The following is an 18,408-nucleotide window of genomic DNA, read 5'->3' on the forward strand; positions in this document are numbered from 1 at the left end:
GGCCTAACAAACCCCATTCAAAGTACCGGATGCTTTAGTACTTCGAAATTTATATCATATCCGAAGGGTGTCCCGGAATGATGGGGATATTCTTATATATGCATCTTGTTAATGTCGGTTACCAGGTGTTCACAATATGAATGATTTTTATCTCTATGTATGGGATGTGTATTGAAATATGAAATCTTGTGGTCTATTATTATGATTTGATATATATAGGTTAAACCTATAACTCACCAACATTTTTGTTGACGTTTTAAGCATGTTTATTCTCAGGTGATTATTAAGAGCTTCCGCTGTCGCATACTTAAATAAGGACGAGATTTGGAGTCCATGCTTGTATGATATTGTGTAAAAACTGCATTCAAGAAACTTATTTTGTTGTAACATATTTGTATTGTAAACCATTATGTAATGGTCGTGTGTAAACAGGATATTTTAGATTATCATTATTTGATAATCTACGTAAAGCTTTTTAAAACCTTTATCTATGAAATAAAGGTTATGGTTTGTTTTAAAAATGAATGCAGTCTTTGAAAAATGTCTCATATAGAGGTCAAAAACTCGCAACGAAATCAATTAATATGGAACGTTTTTAATCAATAAGAACGGGACATTTCAGTTGGTATCCGAGCGTTGGTCTTAGAGAACCAGAATTTTGCATTAGTGTGTCTTATCGAGTTTGTTAGGATGCATTAGTGAGTCTGGACTTCGACCGTGTTTACTTGAAAAATGATTGCTTAACAAATTTTGTTGGAAACTATATATTTTTAACATGTGAATATTATGTGATATATTAATCTCTTAACGCGTTTGATATTATGTGATAGATGTCTACCTCTAGAACAAGTCCCATTGACTCACCTAATAATAATGAAGAGTCAAATGTAAATTGGAATGATTCGTGGACTGATTCACAAGTTCCCGAAGAGGAACCGGAAGAAGAGTCGGAACCGGAAGAAGAATCGGAACCGGAAGAAGAATCGGAACCGGATGAAGAAATAGAACCGGTGGGGGAAATAATAAAACGGTTAAGTAAAAGAAAATCCTCAACCAACCGACCAAGGTTAATTATGGTCAATGGTGTTTCCGCCAATGAAGCAAAATATTGGGAGGATTACCAATTCTCCGATGAATCGGATTCCGACGAGAATTCCGATGATGTTATAGAAATTACCGCAACTGAATTTAAAAAGGCAAAAGAAAATAATAAGGGAAAGGGCATAAAAATAGAGAAATCTAATTCCAACCCCGATGAACTTTATATGTATCGTCAACCCCCGAAGTCCTTAAGTTGTAACAATGACCCGGGAACCTCTAAACCACCAGGTTTTTCTAGACCAATGTGGATCACGATGGCTCGTATTAGGGGAACATCATATATCCCTAAAAACTTGGCAAAACGAACCAAAACCGAAGAAGAAGAAACAAGTGAGTCGGAATAAGATAGTTGTATTCGTGTGGTGTAATATATGTAATATAGTGTGCTTATGCTTTATGATATATGTAAAAATTGCTTGTATTAATAAGTATTTTTTTTTTTATGAATCTAACTCTTGTCTATTTTACAGTATAAAAACACAAAATGGATAGACAACCCAATATTTTAAGAGACCTACCCGGAGACATGATTGATGAAATCTTGTCTAGAGTCGGTCAGAATTCTTCGGCACAACTATTTAAGGCGAGATCAGTTTGTAAGACATTCGAAGAACGTTCCAAGAATGCCTTGGTTTATAAAAGGCTTCGTTCGAAAGATGGGGGATATCACATTGGGAAATCCATAAGTTACGATGTGTTTACTTTGACGCATATATTGCGGGGAACCCAAATGCTATTTTACGCAATGGGTTAAGAAATTATTTTGACTCAATATATCCGAATATTGGACTTCGTGATTTAGAAAAAGCGGCTAACATGCAACATAAAGAAGCATGTTATGCTTACGGATTAGTAATGTTCGCTTCTCACCAAAGTGAGAACAAGAACATCGGGCTACAACTATTAAACAAAACGTTCCCACAAGTGACAGAGTCGGTAATTGGGGTAAGAAATGAGGTTTTTAGATTGTTACGGGACTGTTGGACATTACGTAACCCTCGTACCTTTGACGACGTTACAACACGCTGTCTTATCAACGGCCATAACGGTTATGTTCCACAAGACCAAGGATGGGAAGTAATCCTAGTAAAACCAGAATGCATGACTTGTTTCTGGACGTATGAATTACGTGTCTTTATTGCCTTTACTGAACGACTTGTGTACTAGCTAGAATTATCTTCACAACCATCTTGTATCAAATTTATTGTGTGCTATATTTCATGCTATATGTAAAATAAGCGGTATTGTAAGTTTGTAAAATATTGTGTAAAAGTTTGAACGCGAAATATTATTATAATCAGTTTTTCATATAGAATTGTAGTAGTTGAATTGTATATTAGCTACTAAGTATGAACTTAACGGGTAGGTACTACCCGAATTTAAACTTATAAAACGCTAATATGAAGAAAAAGCTTTTATAAATGAGTTCATATTATGCAACGAAATACTATTAACTACTCTTAATATTCTGTATGATTAACTTGTTCCATTTAACTATTTTGAAGGAAATGGCACCGACTACTCGACACACCGTGAATATGAATGAAGAGGAATTCCGTACTTTTCTAGCTTCAAACATAGCCGCAGTACAGGCTGCGCTACATACCAACAATAACCTTGGATCTAGCAGTACAGGAAATCGTGTAGGATGCACCTACAAAGAATTCACTGCCTGTAAACCTTTGGAATTTGATGGAACCGAAGGACCGATCGGATTGAAACGGTGGACCGAGAAGGTTGAATCGGTGTTTGCCATAAGTAAGTGTACTGAAGAGGACAAAGTGAAGTACGCTACGCATACCTTCACAGGTTCTGCGTTAACATGGTGGAATACCTATCTAGAGCAAGTGGGACAAGACGATGCGTACGCACTACCGTGGTTAGCATTCAAGCATTTGATGAACGAGAAGTACCGTCCCAGAACCGAGGTCAATAAGCTCAAGACAGAACTTAGAGGGTTACGAACCCAAGGATTTGATATTACCACGTACGAAAGACGATTCACAGAATTGTGCCTATTGTGTCCGGGAGCATTCGAAGATGAGGAAGAGAAGATCGACGCGTTTGTGAAAGGATTACCGGAAAGAATCCAAGAAGATATAAGTTCACACGAGCTCGCCTCCATACAACAGGCATGTAGAATGGCTCACAAACTAGTGAACCAGATTGAAGAAAGAATTAAAGAACAGACTGCTGAAGAGGCCAATGTGAAGCAAGTCAAAAGAAAGTGGGAGGAAAACGGTGATAAGAATCACCAATACAACAACAACAGCAATTATAACAATAATCGCAATAATTATCCTAACAATCGCAACATCAATCGCAACTACAACAAACGGCCCAACAACAACAACAACAACAACAGCAACCACAACAATCATCTTAACAACAATAATAACCACAACAACAACAACAATCAGAAGCAGCTATGCCAAAGGTGTGAAAAGTATCACTCGGGGTTCTGCACCAAATTTTGCAACAAGTGTAAAAGAAATGGTCATAGCGCGGCTAAGTGTGATGTCTACGGACCAGGGGTTAACAGAACGAAAGGAACAAATGGTGTCGGAACGAGTAATGGCGGAGCAAGTAGTGTCGGAGTAAGTTATGCCAATGTAGTTTGTTATAAATGTGGAAAACCGGGCCACATTATTAGAAATTGCCCGAACCAGGAGAACACGAATGGACAAGGCCGCAGAAGAGTTTTCAATATTAATGCGGCAGAGGCACAGGAAGACCCGGAGCTTGTTAAGGGTACGTTTCTTATTGACAATAAATCTGCTTACGTTTTATTTGATTCGGGTGCGGATAGAAGCTATATGAGTAGAGATTTTTGTGCTAAATTAAGTTGTCCATTGACGCCTTTGGATAGTAAATTTTTACTCGAATTAGCAAATGGTAAATTAATTTCAGCAGATAATATATGTCGGAATCGAGAAATTAAACTGGTTAGCGAAACATTTAAGATTGATTTGATACCAGTAGAGTTAGGGAGTTTTGATGTGATAATCGGTATGGACTGGTTGAAAGAAGTGAAAGCAGAGATCGTTTGTTACAAAAATGCAATTCGCATTATACGAGAAAAAGGAAAACCCTTAATGGTGTACGGAGAAAAGGGCAACACGAAGCTACATCTTATTAGTAATTTGAAGGCACAAAAACTAATAAGAAAAGGTTGCTATGCTGTTCTAGCACACGTCGAGAAAGTACAAACTGAAGAAAAGAGCATCAATGATGTTCCCATTGCAAAAGAATTTCCCGATGTATTTCCGAAAGAATTACCGGGATTACCCCCACATCGATCCGTTGAATTTCAAATAGATCTTGTACCAGGAGCTGCACCAATAGCTCGTGCTCCTTACAGACTCGCACCCAGCGAGATGAAAGAACTACAAAGCCAATTACAAGAACTTTTAGAGCATGGTTTCATTCGACCAAGCACATCACCGTGGGGAGCTCCTGTTTTGTTTGTCAAGAAGAAAGAGGGTACATTCAGGTTGTGAATGACTACCGAGAGTTGAACAAACTTACCATCAAGAACCGCTACCAACTACCGAGAATCGATGACTTATTTGATCAACTACAAGGCTCGTCTGTTTATTCAAAGATTGACTTACGTTCTGGGTATCATCAAATGCGAGTGAAAGAAGATGATATTCCAAAGACTGCTTTCAAAACACGTTACGGTCATTACGAGTTTATGGTCATGCCGTTTGGTTTAACTAATGCACCAGCTGTGTTCATGGACCTTATGAACCGAGTGTGTGGACCATACCTTGATAAGTTTGTCATTGTTTTCATTGATGACATACTTATTTACTCAAAGAATGACCAAGAACACGGTGAACATTTGAGAAAGGTGTTAGAAGTATTGAGGAAGGAAGAATTGTACGCTAAGTTTTCAAAGTGTGCATTTTGGTTGGAAGAAGTTCAATTCCTCGGTCACATAGTGAACAAAGAAGGTATTAAGGTGGATCCGGCAAAGATAGAAACTGTTGAAAAGTGGGAAACCCCGAAAACTCCGAAACACATACGCCAGTTTTTAGGACTAGCTGGTTACTACAGAAGGTTCATCCAAGACTTTTCCAGAATAGCAAAACCCTTGACTGCATTAACGCATAAAGGGAAGAAATTTGAATGGAATGATGAACAAGAGAAAGCGTTTCAGTTATTGAAGAAAAAGCTAACTACGGCACCTATATTGTCATTGCCTGAAGGGAATGATGATTTTGTGATTTATTGTGATGCATCAAAGCAAGGTCTCGGTTGTGTATTAATGCAACGAACGAAGGTGATTGCTTATGCGTCTAGACAATTGAAGATTCACGAACAAAATTATACGACGCATGATTTGGAATTAGGCGCGGTTGTTTTTGAATTAAAGACTTGGAGGCACTACTTATATGGGGTCAAAAGTATTATATATACCGACCACAAAAGTCTTCAACACATATTTAATCAGAAACAACTGAATATGAGGCAGCGTAGGTGGATTGAATTATTGAATGATTACGACTTTGAGATTTGTTACCACTCGGGGAAGGCAAATGTGGTAGCCGATGCCTTGAGCAGGAAGGACAGAGAACCCATTCGAGTAAAATCTATGAATATAATGATTCATAATAACATTACTACTCAAATAAAGGAGGCGCAACAAGGAGTTTTAAAAGAGGGAAATTTAAAGGATGAAATACCCAAAGGATCGGAGAAGCATCTTAATATTCGGGAAGACGGAACCCGGTATAGGGCTGAAAGGATTTGGGTACCAAAATTTGGAGATATGAGAGAAATGGTACTTAGAGAAGCTCATAAAACCAGATACTCAATACATCCTGGAACGGGGAAGATGTACAAGGATCTCAAGAAACATTTTTGGTGGCCGGGTATGAAAGCCGATGTTGCTAAATACGTAGGAGAATGTTTGACGTGTTCTAAGGTCAAAGCTGAGCATCAGAAACCATCAGGTCTACTTCAACAACCCGAAATCCCGGAATGGAAATGGAAAAACATTACCATGGATTTCATCACTAAATTGCCAAGGACTGCAAGTGGTTTTGATACTATTTGGGTAATAGTTGATCGTCTCACCAAATCAGCACACTTCCTACCAATAAAAGAAGATGACAAGATGGAGAAGTTAGCACGACTGTATTTGAAGGAAGTCGTCTCCAGACATGGAATACCAATCTCTATTATCTCTGATAGGGATGGCAGATTTATTTCAAGATTCTGGCAGACATTACAGCAAGCATTAGGAACTCGTCTAGACATGAGTACTGCCTATCATCCACAAACTGATGGGCAGAGCGAAAGGACGATACAAACGCTTGAAGACATGCTACGAGCATGTGTTATTGATTTCGGAAACAGTTGGGATCGACATCTACCGTTAGCAGAATTTTCCTACAACAACAGCTACCATTCAAGCATTGAGATGTCGCCGTTTGAAGCACTTTATGGTAGAAAGTGCAGGTCTCCGATTTGTTGGAGTGAAGTGGGGGATAGACAGATTACGGGTCCGGAGATTATACAAGAAACTACCGAGAAAATCATCCAAATTCAATAACGGTTGAAAACCGCCCAAAGTCGACAAAAGAGCTACGCTGACATTAAAAGAAAAGATATAGAATTTGAAATTGGAGAGATGGTCATGCTTAAAGTTGCACCTTGGAAAGGCGTTGTTCGATTTGGTAAACAAGGGAAATTAAATCCAAGGTATATTGGACCATTCAAGATTATTGATCGTGTCGGACCAGTAGCTTACCGACTAGAGTTACCTCAACAACTCGCGACTGTACATAACACTTTCCACGTCTCGAATTTGAAGAAATGTTTTGCTAAAGAAGATCTCACTATTCCGTTTGATGAAATCCAAATCAACGAAAAACTTCAATTCATCGAAGAACCCGTCGAAATAATGGATCGTGAGGTTAAAAGACTTAAGCAAAACAAGATACCAATTGTTAAGGTTCGATGGAATGCTCGTAGAGGACCCGAGTTCACCTGGGAGCGTGAAGATCAGATGAAGAAGAAATACCCGCATCTATTTCCAGAAGATTCGTCAAGACCTTCAACAGCTTAAAATTTCGGGATGAAATTTATTTAACGGGTAGGTACTGTAGTGACCCGAACTTTTCCATGTTTATATATATTAATTGAGATTGATATTTACATGATTAAATGTTTCCAACATGTTAAGCAATCAAACTTGTTAAGACTTGATTAATTGAAATATGTTTCATATAGACAATTGACCACCCAAGTTGACCGGTGATTCACGAACGTTAAAACTTGTAAAAACTATATGATGACATATATATGGATATATATATAGTTAACATGATACTATGATAAGTAAATATATCATTAAGTATATTAACAATGAACTACATATGTAAAAACAAGACTACTAACTTAATGATTTTTAAACGAGACATATATGTAACGATTATCGTTGTAAAGACATTTAATGTATATATATCATATTAAGAGATATTCATACATGATACTATCATGATAATATAATAATTTAAAATCTCATTTGATATTATAAACATTGGGTTAACAACATTTAACAAGATCGTTAACCTAAAGGTTTCAAAACAACACTTACATGTAACGACTAACGATGACTTAACGACTCAGTTAAAATGTATATACATGTAGTGTTTTAATATGTATTTATACACTTTTGAAAGACTTCAATACACTTATCAAAATACTTCTACTTAACAAAAATGCTTACAATTACATCCTCGTTCAGTTTCATCAACAATTCTACTCGTATGCACCCGTATTCGTACTCGTACAATACACAGCTTTTAGATGTATGTACTATTGGTATATACACTCCAATGATCAGCTCTTAGCAGCCCATGTGAGTCACCTAACACATGTGGGAACTATCATTTGGCAACTAGCATGAAATATCTCATAAAATTACAAAAATATGAGTAATCATTCATGACTTATTTACATGAAAACAAAATTACATATCCTTTATATCTAATCCATACACCAACGACCAAAAACACCTATAAACACTTTCATTCTTCAATTTTCTTCATCTAATTGATCTCTCTCAAGTTCTATCTTCAAGTTCTAAGTGTTCTTCATAAATTCCAAAAGTTCTAGTTTCATAAAATCAAGAATACTTTCAAGTTTGCTAGCTCACTTCCAATCTTGTAAGGTGATCATCCAACCTTAAGAAATCTTTGTTTCTTACAGTAGGTTATCATTCTAATACAAGGTAATAATCATATTCAAACTTTGGTTCAATTTCTATAACTATAACAATCTTATTTCAAGTGATGATCTTACTTGAACTTGTTTTCGTGTCATGATTCTGCTTCAAGAACTTCGAGCCATCCAAGGATCCATTGAAGCTAGATCCATTTTTCTATTTTCCAGTAGGTTTATCCAAGGAACTTAAGGTAGTAATGATGTTCATAACATCATTCGATTCATACATATAAAGCTATCTTATTCGAAGGTTTAAACTTGTAATCACTAGAACATAGTTTAGTTAATTCTAAACTTGTTCGCAAACAAAAGTTAATCTTTCTAACTTGACTTTTAAAATCAACTAAACACATGTTCTATATCTATATGATATGCTAACTTAATGATTTAAAACCTGGAAACACGAAAAACACCGTAAAACCGGATTTACGCCGTCGTAGTAACACCGCGGGCTGTTTTGGGTTAGTTAGTTAAAAACTATGATAAACTTTGATTTAAAAGTTGTTATTCTGAGAAAATGATTTTTATTATGAACATGAAACTATATCCAAAAATTATGGTTAAACTCAAAGTGGAAGTATGTTTTCTAAAATGGTCATCTAGACGTCGTTCTTTCGACTGAAATGACTACCTTTACAAAAACGACTTGTAACTTATTTTTCCGACTATAAACCTATACTTTTACTGTTTAGATTCATAAAATAGAGTTTAATATGAAACCATAGCAATTTGATTCACTCAAAACGGATTTAAAATGAAGAAGTTATGGGTAAAACAAGATTGGATAATTTTTCTCATTTTAGCTACGTGAAAATTGGTAACAAATCTATTCCAACCATACTTAATCAACTTGTATTATATATTATGTAATCTTGAGATACCATAAACACGTATACAATGTTTCGACCTATCATGTCGACACATCTATATATATTTCGGAACAACCATAGACACTCTATATGAGAATGTTGGAGTTAGCTATACAGGGTTGAGGTTGATTCCAAAATATATATAGTTTGAGTTGTGATCAATACTGAGATACGTATACACTGGGTCATGGATTGATTCAAGATAATATTTATCGATTTATTTATGTACATCTAACTGTGGACAACTAGTTGTAGGTTATTAACGAGGACAGCTGACTTAATAAACTTAAAACATCAAAATATATTAAAAGTGTTGTAAATATATTTTGAACATACTTTGATATACATGTATATATTGTTATAGGTTCGTGAATCAACCAGTGGCCAAGTCTTACTTCCCGACGAAGTAAAAATCTGTGAAAGTGAGTTATAGTCCCACTTTTAAAATCTAATATTTTTGGGATGAGAATACATGGAGGTTTTATAAATGATTTACAAAATAGACACAAGTACGTGAAACTACATTCTATGGTTGAATTATCAAAATCGAATATGCCCCTTTTTATTAAGTCTGGTAATCTAAGAATTAGGGAACAGACACCCTAATTGACGCGAATCCTAAAGATAGATCTATTGGGCCTAACAAACCCCATCCAAAGTACCGGATGCTTTAGTACTTCGAAATTTATATCATATCCGAAGGGTGTCCCGGAATGATGGAGATATTCTTATATATGCATCTTGTTAATGTCGGTTACCAGGTGTTCACAATATGAATGATTTTTATCTCTATGTATGGGATGTGTATTGAAATATGAAATCTTGTGGTCTATTATTATGATTTGATATATATAGATTAAACATATAACTCACCAACATTTTTGTTGACGTTTTAATCATGTTTATTCTCAGGTGATTATTAAGAGCTTCCGGTGTCGCATACTTAAATAAGGACGAGATTTGGAGTCCATGCTTGTATGATATTGTGTAAAAACTGCATTCAAGAAACTTATTTTGTTGTAACATATTTGTATTGTAAACCATTATGTAATGGTCGTGTGTAAACAGGATATTTTAGATTATCATTATTTGATAATCTACGTAAAGCTTTTTAAAACCTTTATCTATGAAATAAAGGTTATGGTTTGTTTTAAAAATGAATGCAGTCTTTGAAAAATGTCTCATATAGAGGTCAAAACCTCGCAACGAAATCAATTAATATGGAACGTTTTTAATCAATAAGAACGGGACATTTCAGAAACCAACCTGGACCAGCTGACACCTCACATAATGTAAAGACCCGTCCTAATCCATAAGAACAAATACAATAACATATGATTACATTGTGAGGTATTTGACCTCTATATGATACATTTTACAAACATTGCATTCGTTTTAAAAGACAAATTTTCATTTCATCGAACGTTGACAGGCATGCATACCATTTCATAATATCCAACTATAAATGATCTAATCTGTCATTTACTTAATCATAATCTTTACTGAATTCAACGACTTGAATGCAACGTCTTTTGAAATATTCCATGAATGACTCCAAGTAATATCTTTAAATTGAGCAAATGCACAGCGGAAGATTTCTTTCAATTCTGAGAATAAACATGCTTTAAAGTGTCAACCAAAAGGTTGGTTAGTTCATTAGTTTATCATAATCGATCATTTCCATAATTTTAATAGACCACAAGATTTTCATATTTATAAACAGAACCTCTCGTCTGCATAAAGATAAAATCATTCATATGAATTAAACACCTGGTAACCAACATTAACTTTAATGCATAGAATATCCCCAAACAGAATCTCTCGTCTGTATAATAATAATCTCGAAGTACTAAAGCCATCCATAACCTGAATGGGGGTTGTTAGGCCCAATAGATCTATCTTTAGGATTCGCGTCAATTAGGAACAGAACCTCTCGTCTGCCTAATTCTTAGGTTACCAAGCTAAAAAGGGTGATATTTGGTTTAATAATCCAACCATAGAATGTAATTTTAAGTACTTGTGTCTATTTCGTAAAACATTTATAAAAGCAGCGCATGTATTCTCAGTTCCAAAAATATATATAAAAAGGGAGTAATGAAACTCACAATATTGTATTTCATAGTAATTAAGCATATGATGGCATTGAACAAGTGCAAGGTTGGCCTCGAATTCACGAACCTATTTGGTCAATATTTGTCTAACAATTTAAGTCAGATCATAGTTTATCACAATCCTAATGCTCAAGACTAATATGCAAAAGTCAACAAAAGTCAATCTGACTAAAAATGACTTCCAAAATTATACATGATTATTATATAGTCATTTTATATATTTAAATATTTTTAACAAATTTTTATTAGAGTAAATAATATAATTCATTTATTAATAAATAAAATTTTATATTAAAATTTATATAATAAAAATATACTTTTATATATCTTAAGTAATAAAATTTATAAAATTCATTTAATATCATAAAAATAATATGATAGGTATTATTAATGTAATTATATTACACTTAGTAAAATATCTTTGTATCACATATTTATTTGATAAAATAATATCGATAATAACAATAGTACATAAAAATTGTATTATTTTGTAATAAAAATTATTATTATTCTATTAATGATAATAACAATATTTATATTTTCTAAAAAAATGATATTATGATAAAATGATAATTTTTATTAAAATGATGATAATAATGATAATTTATATTAACAATGATATTCCTATAAATAATAATTTTTGTAAAAAAATTATAGTTTTAATATTAATAATACTTTTAATAATAATAATGATAAAAATAATGAAAATGATATTTTTATCTAATTCAATTCCTTTCAATATTTTAATTTCATCATGATACTTATATTCATTATTTCCTAATCAATTTGTTAATAGCTTTTAGTCGTCTTTTATATCGCGTTCTTAATAATGATAATAATAGTAATCATAATAATTAGATGTTACTATTATTAGTTTTAATTATAATAATACTAATAATAATAAATATTATGATATTATTAATGATAATACTAATAACTATTTTAATGATAATAATAATAATAATAATAATACTAATTATAATTATAATTTTAACGATAATAACGATAGTAATAATAAAAATAACATTTTTAATGATAATACCTTTTATTATTAACGATAATGATAAAAATAATAATAATAATAATAATAATAATAATAATAATAATAATAATAATAATAATAATAATAATAATAATAATAATAATTAGATAATAATTATAACAACGATAATAACGATGATAATAATAACCATTTTTAATAATAATACAAAAATTCAATTGACTATATCTTCTAATCCGTTCATCTAAACCATTCGATATCTAAATGAAAATTTCTTAATTTTTCGCTAGCTTTCCAACGACATGCATATCATATACCTTATCTCAGTAGCATATGTATCTAATTCAGGATTCAATATAACCTATCTAATGACAATATCAAATGTACAAGCATGCATAATCTTATAAACTCGAGCACTAGTCAGGGATACACTAATAATATATAAAAGTTAAGTTATGAGTGCTCACATATCAATATTGAAATTCAATATTGCAGGAAAGTACGTAGATACAACGGAGACGATAAACACTAGATTGACCTTGCGAGCATACCCCCGAACATTACCCAACACCTCCATAGCTATAACCCATAATTTTCTTAGCCCTATCCTACTCGAAAACCAGTTTTGAAAATAATGCGCTCATGACCTCGTCGTAGTATTTTATGTATAATACTAATAATATCACTGCTAATAATACTAGTACTAATTATAAGATTTGATATTACCAATCTTAATAATATTAATAATAATAATAATAATAATAATAATAATAATAATAATAATAATAATAATAATAATAATAATAATAATAATAATAATAATAATAATAATAATAATAAATAATAATAATAATAATAATAATAATAATAATAATAATAATAATAATATATGTACATATGTTTATGCGAAAGAAGAAGAAGTAGTGAATGATTTCATAAACCAGCTCGAATTCGATTTATAAGCGATTGTTGCCCACCTACCCCCTTCCATGCGATCGCATGAGGGCATGAGGGTATAGAGAGAATACCATGCGTTCGCATGGTTGAAACATACTGGTCACATTCAAATTCCATTACTACTGCCGACACTTTATTTATTTAGTTAATATTATATATAAATATATTATTTAATCTTTATAATTAATTATATATTATATTATATTTACGTGCATAGTTAACATGTAATTTTAGTTCCGATGACTTGTACGTTGACGCTCGACTTATGTGTCGGTTCCGGTTTCTCGAACGCATTTTCGTACGCTTAGAAAACTGGCGTTTTACGTTTCATGATGTGTACCTTTAACAAAAATATAGATTTAACTTATCAATAACTAAATCATTCGAGGTGTAACTTGAATGTTAGAGTGTTTTGGTCATTAGCTTTTATAAATCAACGTCTCGTTTTATATACATATACACGTATATATATAATAGTATTATTTTAACTCAAAACGTTTTATAACTAACTTAATATTAAATTTTATTACATTGAAATATATATATATATATATATATATATATATTCATTTCGAAAAATAAATTTGAAATATTTATTTAACAATATAGTTTTTCAAAACTAATTATATTTCAAGTATAATTTAAAATCATTTACATAATAGAAAATATTGTATCATATAACGTTTACATTTTAAAACTTAAATAGATATAGTTCATTTAGGTACTAGCGTTTATTTTACTTCTTAACGTACTGGTTGACATATCTAAATATCAATCGAATCAATAAATGAGCATTACAATCATTTATTTAATTAATTTGAAATATATCTAATATACATAAACACGTTTTAAATACACGATGCAAGTTATTTATATATATAGTTCTAACAATTTACATTCTGACTCATTGTATATATTCAATTTTATTCTTTAAAAGGGTTTCATCTATATCATAAACGTTTTCGATAATATAAAAACTAAATAATTATCTTATCAAAGACACGAGGCAATCATTGTATTGAAAGTTAAGCAGGAATCTCTACTAGCCTTGACTAGTTATCGTTAATTGACATATTTGTTCTTACCTATAAATCACTTTACTATTTTCCGAATATTATTAGAATGGAAAGATTTCTCAAATCAATGTGGGCCTCCCAATAGAGACCCGTACTCATATTTCAATGTATCTGATAATTCAATCATTTGATATTATCTTTTAATTCCGTTGATAAATATATTGAAATAATTACGTTCATGAAAAGTATTATTCATCAAATACTTCGTTAACGTTCTCACGTCATATAATAGACTTCATAGCTTATATTCATATTAGCTAAACCGTTAAATGTTTTATTAATATTTCTCAATTTAATTATCACACATATGTATGACACATAATTGTTCGTGAATCATCGAGAGCAGTCGAAAGGTAATGAATACATGAACATAGTTCAAAGTTTTTGAGACTTCAACATTACAAATTTTGCTTATCGTGTCAGAAACATATAAAGATCAAGTTTAAATTTGGTCGAAAATTTCCGGGTTGTCACAGTACCTACCAGTTAAAGAAATTTCGTCCCCGAAATTTGATTAGGATGATCATGGCTGACAATAAGTATGCTTTCATGACTCATACGAGCTAAAAGTTAGAGTTTTATCTTCATCAAGTAATATAGATAAAACAATTCGATTTTGTGAAGAGTACGAGTGAAGTTATCACAAAAGAGTGAAATGAATACATAAAGTTTCGTCATATCTTTTGACGTAGATAGGATTGATTTCCAGAGTTCAAGGGATTTGGAAAAAAAATCTTTGTAATAAGATTTGATTCTTTGGTAATTAAGGAAATTAGGATCCTCTTCAGTTAAATGCGATAATCTGTATCGATTTACTCCGTCGAATATTTCACTATAAATCCACTCCTTTTGTTTCCTTATTTCCACAACTCACCCCTTCTTTTCTTTCTCCCTCAACTCATATTTTAAGGTATTCATCAATATGCTCCATCCAGTGTTGATTCTCGATATACTCCCCACTTTCATATCTGTCGTTCTTCTTTTTCATCTACCGCCGGAAGAATCTATTTACTTCTACTATACTCTTGGTTTTATAGTGTTTTTAGTCCTCCCGTGTCTTTATATTGCTATATGCATCGATATATATGGTTTATAATTTCTGGGTTGTCGTTGGGCTTTATATTTTCCCTTATATTTTAAAGTCCCTGTGTCTGTCTTCTATAATCATTGTCATTCACAGTTAATGCTCTCTCCTATTTGCTGCGATTTATACTCCAATTTCTATTTCAGAGTTTCATTCTTTTGTTTTCTCTTTTTGCTATCAAGCACCGCAGGTAATGGTCTAGAATTTGTAGATATGAATTTCAGAATGAACATAGTTGATGTTCTAAGAAGAAAATTGTAATGGCACGATTTTAATTTGTCAAATTACCAGAATACCCCGAAAAAGACCGAATCATTATTTCTTGATATGTTTAGAGGTTAGGTAGAATGTAAGAGTTGTGTACAGGGCACATGATGACATTTTGGTCTGTGAATCATCACGTTCCATTAAAAACTCAGCATGACTTACTATAATATAATCATGTTGATCAAGTGTGATTATATTATACTAACTCATGCTTCAGTTCCCAACACTACTTCTAAAACATTCATACTTTAAACTCGAAGGTTTCAGAATTTAGAAACTAATATAGTTTCTTTTATGATATAACATAGATAGCGCGAATAGGTAAATGATTTCAGATAACAATAGTTATGAAGATATCTTTAGAAACATCGAAGATATTTATAATGAAAGATACGATGATATCTTAGAATATCTACGATCAGAGGATGATGAAGAATATTGTCCGCAAGGGTTTTAGAGTAAGGAGTAAGGTATTTGTTAATGACTTCAGCAGATACTGAATCATTTAGATTCTTTGAAGGCAAGTTTAGTCTTTGTGATTTATCCACAGCCTCCTTCATACTTTGCTCAATCTGTTTTCCAGTTCCAAACCTTCCCTTTTTCTGAGCTTTTCCAACACACTATTCTTTATCATCAAACTTTTTACTGTTAATGTCGTTTATAGTTTTTGCTGCTTCATCAACATTTCGAGAACTATTCCACAGTTCGGGGTGTTTTTCAGAAACTTCTCATTCGAAGTATGTAAGTTCGTTATATGTACACATATAACTGTTGGCGTAGACATGCTGCGAGAGTTCAAAATACTGATTGCTAATTCTCGATGATTCGTATAGCAATTTTCGTTACAAGATGCAGATTAATAAATGATGGGGTTTTGATAAATATAATGATTTTTCGGAAAAATCAAAGATCAGTGGAGTTGTTGGTAAGTTTATTGCTAATGTGGTGGAACATAAACGGTTCCCCAGTAACGATGGCGAAAGGGCAACGTATATATCGAGGTTATAATAAGATGTTTCAACTGAAAAGTCGAAGTTGACTTGCTGGAGCTGTGACAAAACTGGCTACTTTGAAAAGGAATCGCAAAGTTATTTTTGCTAATATATGCCAAAGAATCTGACTCGGATACGTGTTTAAACTTTTACTTTGGTTTCAAGAGTTTTTTAGGTACATAACTGTGGGTAACATGTGGTTGGATCATCATCTCGATTGTTCATTATTTGAAGTGTCTTCAGAAATTTCGAAGGGTTTGAACACAGATTGTAATCGTTAATATACATATAATGTTCTAGGATTTGAATGATACAAATATTTTCTGGGTTCTATGAATATAAATGATGTTTTAGCACAGTTTTGAAGTCAAAGTATAGCTTTGAATGATGTAAGAATCTAAGAGTGATGTCTTCTGTTAAATCTTGACTTGGATTTTGATTCGTCAAAATCAGAATATGTAATCAATTTTTGATGAGAATGGTTGTTTTGATTTTTATAAAAGAATGTATATTGTTGTGAAAGTAGTGAGTATAGTTGGTGATTGCTGAATCAGATTCAAAGAATGTAACATATTAGTTGTGAATTTATATATATCTCTCGGATATTACCGACCCGTTAAAAAAAATTTCACGGTTAATATTTTGTACAAAAATTTTATTACAGTCTTTATGAAAATATATAGGTGTATATTTTCTTCAGATGTAACATAGATTTAATGAGTTAATATTAAATTAAACTCATTTGATTTACGGTTGAAATTATAATTGAATAATCCCTAAAACTTTAGAAATTACATAACTTTTACGAAGTATTTCTTCAATGAAATTGAAATTATGAATCAATACTTCATTGTTGATTTGTAATGATGTCTACGGTGATTCTTGAACTGGCGAAGCTTGTGATATTATAGGTGCTGTTGGTACTGACGGTGCTGGTGATTTTGATGATACTGTTGATTCTGTTGGTAAAACGAGTCTAGCTTGTAAATCGTGCACCATTCCTGTCAGGGTTTCTACTCTACTGTCTCTGCTCACTCATCTGATTTGTAATCAGAATTAGAATAATCTCTAAGATTTTAGAGATTACATAATCACCGCAAAATCTTTCTTCAATGAAGTTATGAATCAATACTTCATCGTTTATTGTTGTTGGTATTCCTTAGTATCTACAAGGCGTATGTCGTCGATGTTTGTGGGGCAGTTTATGATGTCGAAGCATGGAATGTGGATGTTGTTGATGGTGGTAATGGTTCTGTTGACGTTGATGATGGTGATACTGTTGATGCCGGTGTTGTTGCTGGTGCTTGTAACCTTTGCACCATATTCTCCAAAGCCACAGCTCGAGCGCGAAGCTCGTTGGTTTCTTCTACTATACCGGGATGATTGACGGTTCGGATGAGTGGATGAATAAGATCTAGAATCTGGGATAGTATATAATCATGACGGGATACTCTGGAAATGAGAGAGAAAATGGTGTCTCGAACAGTTTCACCGGTAAGTGCTTCAGGTTCTTCGTCAAGAGGGCAATGTGGTGGATGGAAAGGATCGCCTTCTTCTTGTCTCCAATGATTAAGGAGGCTATGAACCCATCCCCAATTCATCCAGAATAGATGATGGCTGATTGGTTGGTCCATTCCGGTCACACTGCTTTCAGAGCTTGAGTGAAACTCCATATCGGAATTCAAGGGACTTGAACTAGTGGAGAGTTCCAT

Source organism: Rutidosis leptorrhynchoides, chromosome 3, assembly GCF_046630445.1.
Source record: "Rutidosis leptorrhynchoides isolate AG116_Rl617_1_P2 chromosome 3, CSIRO_AGI_Rlap_v1, whole genome shotgun sequence".
Lineage (NCBI taxonomy): Eukaryota > Viridiplantae > Streptophyta > Magnoliopsida > Asterales > Asteraceae > Rutidosis > Rutidosis leptorrhynchoides.